This window comes from Gordionus sp. m RMFG-2023, chromosome 2 (assembly GCF_954871325.1).
Source record: "Gordionus sp. m RMFG-2023 chromosome 2, tfGorSpeb1-WG-v2, whole genome shotgun sequence".
NCBI classification, from domain to species: Eukaryota; Metazoa; Nematomorpha; class Gordioida; order Chordodea; family Parachordodidae; genus Gordionus; species Gordionus sp. m RMFG-2023.
In genome coordinates this window covers 54579471-54586328 of record NC_088776.1, presented here as the reverse complement: position 1 = coordinate 54586328, position 6858 = coordinate 54579471, and the positions used below count along the sequence as shown (strand labels likewise).

General features: G+C 26.9%; 1 non-coding gene across 1 annotated transcript; it reads left to right on the top strand.

Moving 5' to 3' along the window:
- The first annotated feature begins 6764 nt into the window (after nt 1-6764).
- Trnaq-uug (transfer RNA glutamine (anticodon UUG)) lies at nt 6765-6836 on the top strand. Its single transcript has one exon. It is a non-coding gene; the product is annotated as a tRNA-Gln (tRNA).
- Nucleotides 6837-6858: the final 22 nt, after the last annotated feature.

Below are 6858 nucleotides of genomic sequence, written 5' to 3'. Positions count from 1 at the left end.
TCACTTCTGCATGTTTATGAGTAATATAATTACATATATCGTATTGGGGATATAATGAGTTACGATGGGAAATTCGGTTTGTATATGTTTCTATTGCTTTTATTGCACTAAAAAGATTTCGTAAATAAAACAATAATGTTACTCATTTATTTAGTCTTTTAGTATGTGATCAAAATTATAGAACCTTTCTTTTTATCTGTAATTTTAAAGAAAAAAATTTAATATATTATAATTTTAACTGGTCATTGGTTTATTTATTCGAATAGGCAGATATAATATATTATCAATAGGTAATGGCGTCTAATTATTTTAATTTAATATAAAATTAAAATGAAGGTTAAAAATATAAAAATAGAATTTAGGAGAAAGGATAGGGATTTAAAAAGAGGATGTCTTAAAAAGAAAATAGTTAATTAAAACTAGGACGGTAAAAGGAAGAAAGAAAGGACAATGAAGCATGGAAAATTATTCGATGGAAGAGATAAGACTTAGATAGTTAGAGCAAATAATTGTGATAGTAAGTCTTTGTCATAAGAAAAGGGATTTCTTAGGCTGATTGGTTCTTTCAACATCTGCCCAATTCTTTAAAATTGAGCCTTGTTACCGAAGGTGGTGAGAATGGAACAGGCGATGGGCATAAATAAGAAATAAGGATCTATGGAACTCTATTTGGATAAAAAAATGATAATCGTATAAAAATAGGTGAGTATATATATATATATTTTAATTTTTGAAAATATATCTGAATAGGTAGAGGAAATAAATTTTGAAAATATGTAGTTATCTCGATTTCAGAATTGATTTTTTAAAGTATAATGTATGATTAGGGTCATTTGACAAATTAATTTACATTCAAATTCGAGAACAAGTATCCTAATGTATTAGAAATAAGAGGAGAGAATAAGAATCTTGTTGTAATGATTACTTATCTCGAGGTTCTTGATGGAGTCGATAAGATCCATATTTAATGCTGAAGGAAACATGGGCCTGCCAGGATTGAGAATTGAAAGACTTGTACATGAATTGGAAAGCCAGCTTCATCCATTGTTTGAGTTATTAATGTATTAACTGCTTCTATATCGAAACACAAGACATAGAGCAAGAAAGGTGATATCTACTTTTATTAACGACTAGTAAGGGTGTTTGTGTAATCACAACATCTCTAGAAGGTAAAGACGATGTGATTTTTTAATTACACCTAGCAGGTGGATATCATTGCATTGGGTAATCTCCAATATTTTACTATTTAATACATTAATCAAAGGATTTTTGTTTATTACTAGAAAGGAGTAACCATAGATAAAGAATTCATTCTTCTAGGAATGAGTTGATTGACTATATGCTCATGGGTCTCTTTAGCCTGTCTGGGGAAACTAATAAAGCCAAATCTAAGAAAATCCAGAGTAGGCTTATGGCCTGGGGTTAGATGGCACATAACTATTTTATTTTAGTACATTTAATTTATTTTTTACTATCTTATTTGCATATCTAAGTTTAAGTTGTTGGTGTAAGCATAGGATAGATACCCGTGAATTATTTTCCTTGGGAGTATTTCCCATTTAGATTTTAGAAATATATGGTAATTAATATTTCTTTCCGTTTGTTTATCTGTTACGATTTTCATCTTCAAAATAATATAAAATAATTCATTCCTAATGTAATAATATATTCTCTGTTATATTTGTAAGTTCCCTCTACTGTAAAATAAGATAATATTTTAATCCGTTTTTCCCATTTTTCAATCATTATAATATAAATTTATTTTTTATTTATTAAGGCTTTATGATAATCTGTTATTTCTTATATTTGTGGATATGATTCACTATAAGTTGACTATAATAAAATATATGAAATGAAACCTATTTAGACATTACAAATTTAGAATGAATGAAGAAACATTTTTGTAGTATCTGTCAATTTGTAATTGACATTTATGGACGTTTTGTCAATATATTTTCTAAAAGATTATTATTGATTTTAATTTTCTTTTGTTTTAAAAAGAAGATGAATCTGATAATTATAAATATTATAAAAATATATGTGACACTTTTATCCATGACTCTGATATATATGTTTTATATAATATATATTTCATATGTGACACTTTTATCCATGACTCTGATATATATGTTTTATATAATATATATTTCTTAAACCATATTAATATTATCTTCCTTTGAAGAATATGGTCTCTGGAAAAACACATCTAACAAAAATAAGAAATCGACAACACCATAAAGGTTTCTACATGATAAAATTCTCCTATAATTCAATAACAACCAATGAAGAGATTCATATATCTTATTCTGCATATATTTCTGATTCTGGGGATAATTTTTAAATTACTTTTTCTCATATTATTATTTTAATTATATAAATTGATTAGAACTAAATAGTTGACTACAGAAAAAGACACAACTGACATAAATCAAATAGACTTGTTTTTTTTTTTTTAAAAATGTTAAAAATAGAAACTAACGGACAAAAATCGAAAATAAGGATTTAAATTTTTATTTAAAAAATGGGTTCGGTTTAGGTTCATGTGGTTAGCAAAAAGTTTTACAAAGTTCGGTTCTAATATATCTAATTTAAAAATATAAAAGAAAATTATCGAATAATAAGTTTGGAAAAATAATGACTATGATTATATATACTATATAGATTTATTCAATGCATATGCAGGTAGCTTTCTAGTTGAACTCCATCCAGATTACATCTAATATTTTATTTATGGGATACTATTCTTAACACAGTTGAAGTGTTTTCCAAGAATATAATTCATTTGCCCAGCCCGGCCCAAATTTAAAAAAGGCTTGGCCCAGATTTAAAACAAATTTTTTTCTTTTTTAGATATCTTATATTTATTTTTAATTTTCATAGATAATAATGGCGGTGATTTAAAAAATTTGCTTTTAAAATATTTTGAACAGGTATTTTTTCAAAAAATTTCTTTAGGGCCTGGCTAATTTAATAATATTAACTTAAATTAAAAAATGGGAGTGCGTCCAATTGTCACCTCACCCTTTATTGTATTGTCATTGGAATAATATCCTAACATGTTCAGAATATTTATTCTAATTTATTTTAACTAAAATGATAATTTTCTATTTCTTAATTTGAAAAACCATAATTATATTTATTTTAAAAAAATTTTAAATGAGTAAATGCTCAAAATTTTTTTTTACAAAATAAATCTTCAATTTCTCTTTAAATAGTTTACTTTTGCTCATATAACAAATTATTGTACGATCATACAATGTGCCTATTAGAGAAATATTTATCCCTCAAATGTTGATGAATTATGAAGAGTTTAAATATTCAGGATTTTATAATATTGTTTATAATATATAACGAATTAAGTAAATTTCTAAAAGTTTGAATAATTAGTTGATTTTTATTGATAATTTAATTATAAAAACGTTTAACTCCATCTATTATTTTATTTTTATTTATGGTAAAATTAACTAAAAGCTAATTTTAATTTTGTAAACCAATAACTATATTTTTTTAAGGGTTAGAAAATATCAAATTTTAGAAAAACCTGCATGAAAATTTACCAATCAACTTTCTCCATTAATCAAATTATTACAAGAAAATATTTAAAAATAAAAAAATACTAAACATCGAGATAATTCATATAAACTAAGTAAAATTGTATGAATTGAATTCATTGATTGCCTAATAGATGTCCAAATTATTGTGCTATCTCTAAGTAAAATCTTCAGGCTTGCGTAATATTTTTAAGGTGTATCCATTTTTTAGTATTATCTTTTATTATGAAAATAAGTAAAAATACCAAAAAATAAAATAATATTATTCTTGAAAAAATAAGTAATCATTTAAGGATTAGCTTGAATAATATAAACATCATTTTTTCTAATATCAGAAATATTCACAGGGCCCAGCCGAGAGTCGTGGAAATAGAGCGATTAAGAGCTAAGCTTCCTCAAATATGTTTACATTACATTAGTAAATATTTATTATTATTGTTTGTTTGTCTATAATTTCCTTAACGAAATAACCACATGCCTCAAGCATATGAAAAACAACAAAGCTAGGGGTCCAGATGATATTCCAAAAGAACCCTAAAGCACTAGGAGATGATGGAATACATCTCCTCACAAATCTGTATAATAAAATATTGGGAAATGAAGAGATCCCTCAAAAATGGAGGCAGAGCTATATAGTTCCTATCTTCAAAAATAAAGGGGATCTACACAAGTGTCAAAACTACAGAGGCATAAAACTAATGTCACACTGTCTTAAACTCTACGAAAAAATAATAGAAAAAAGGTTAAGAGACATAATCGAAATAGGAGAAACTCAGTTTGGCTTTATGCCTGGAGGATCAACAACTGATGCTATCCACGCAATTAAGCAAATGAGTGAAAAATACAGGGAAAAGAACAAAAAGCTATACATGGTCTTTCTCCATCTAGAAAAGGCCTTTAGTAGAATCCCAAGAAAACATATCTGGTGGGCGCTACGCCACATAAAGGTTCCAGAAAAATATATAAGAATAATACAGGATATGTATATTGACCATACATCAATGGTCTGTAGCACAACGGGTACTTCATCAGGCTTCACAATTGCCGAAGGAGTTCATCAAGGGTCGGCTCTCAGCCCACTTCTCTTCATTACAGTAATAGATGTATTAGCACAGTCTATACCTCAAACAGTCCTGTGGATTATGATATACTTGCCGAATCCAAGAATGTAATGAAAGAAAGATTAGTGAGCTGGATAAATATCCTAGAAAAGCACGGACTAAAGGTAAATAGAGAAAAGACGGAGTATATGGTGATAGGAGGAGATGAAACAGAGAAAATTATAAAAGAATGGCAGATATCGGCAATTGAAAGCTCAAATATTTGGGAACCACTATACAAACAAACGACACAATAGAGAAAGAGATAAAGAGTAAAATTAATCAAGGGTGTTTAAAGTGGAGATCTTTATCTGGAGTGCTCTTTAACAAAAGAATCCCACACAAATTGAAGGGAAAAATTTACAGTTTCATAGTAGAATCAACTATTCTATATAGTTAGGAAACATGGCCAAACCAATGACATACTATGGAGATGAGAATGCTGCTGAGGGTGATTGTTGGGGTAACAAGAAAGGATAAGGTGCGAAGTACAAGAATACTAGGAAGTTTAAAGATAGTGCCCATTAGACTAAGATAATTGTAAACAGACTTAGATGGTATGGGCATACAATGAGAAGGCCTATGAACTACATAGGAAATAAGGTTGAGAGTTTGGAAGTGATAGTAAACGTAAAAGAGGAAGGCCAAAACTTCAATGGGGCCATAAAGTTAGAGCCAATATGATGAAATATAAATTAGATAAACGAGTATAAATAACATAAAGTGGAGAGAGATATTGAATGAGCTTACCACCAGGAAAGGTAAAAAAAAATTTTAAGATTTACATTAAATCTAATAAGAAACTTATAATAAAAAGTTAATCACATCGTTAATATAAAATTTAAAATGTGAAAACAGAATTTCACTATATTAAAGCAATTTATACCGATTTTATATAATACAATTAATATGATATAATTTAACATTAAATATAAATTAATTTATTGATTTACACTTTTTGGAAATTTACCAGTAGTCTGACAAACTAAAATAAAAGATTAAGAAAGATATGGGTTTTAAAAATTACCCTCATTCATACGAGCGGAAAACTCTAAAATTAATAAATACACTTCTCTAACCAATTGCAATCTCATACCAATCGTATCCGACACAACCGGTTTTTTTGGCAATCATGTTCTAACCTTCTTCAAATCCCTTGGTAAAAAAAATCCGCACCATCACTGGTGACCCACAGGAAGGCTTCTATCTCAGACAGCGCATATCTATTGATATATGCAGATCTAACTGCATTGCCATCCCCGGCTCTCTTTCTTGACCTCCTCCCACCCAACATACAATTTACTATACTAATTATTTTATTTTTTTATTATACAGTTTTTTATATAGATTTTAATTTACAAATAGTTTACATGATATTTTTAATAAACTAACTTAATACATAAAAAAAAATTGCTAAGCTGCTTATAAAAATTTTAACAATACTGGTTGAATTTTTGAAAACACATTAAATAACTGATACAAAACTTTAAATAAATAAATTATATTTATACTTAGCAGCCAATATGTAGATTATTTTGATTAAATAATTATATTCATTTTTTTATATTTGAAAATTTATTTTTTAGGGAAAGTATTTGAAACAAAAAACTAAGTTTAATCAAGGTAAAAAAGTATTAAATATCAAAAATTACAATGATGATAATTTTGTATTTTAATCTGATAAAATTTTTGGTAAATTAAAACCAAATTTTGAAAAAAATACTGTTTCTTTGTTAATATTTGGCGGGAATCCATTCACAAACAAAATTTTCTTTAAACTTTAATTAAATTAAAAAATTATTTTTTTTACATGCTTTTTCTCTTTTTAGATAAACAAAAATAATAAACCAAAATATATTTAATGACACAAAGAAGTAATTTACAAAAATTCATGAGACTATACAAGTTTTAATTTTTTTTTATATGAATTTAATTTCCTATTCTGAATATATTCATTTAAATCTTATTTTTTCAATTTGTATTTATATTTATATTACACTATTAGCTATTATCCTATATTTTAGCTCCTTAATTTTATATACAAAATCAAAATGGAGACAAAATCAGCTCATATGAACTAATGAAGTAATAGATATACCCTGAATTTATATATGGTCCCATGGTGTAATGGCTAGCACTTTGGACTTTGAATCCAACAACCCGAGTTCGAATCTCGGTGGGACCTATATTTTTATAATTGCTTCCTA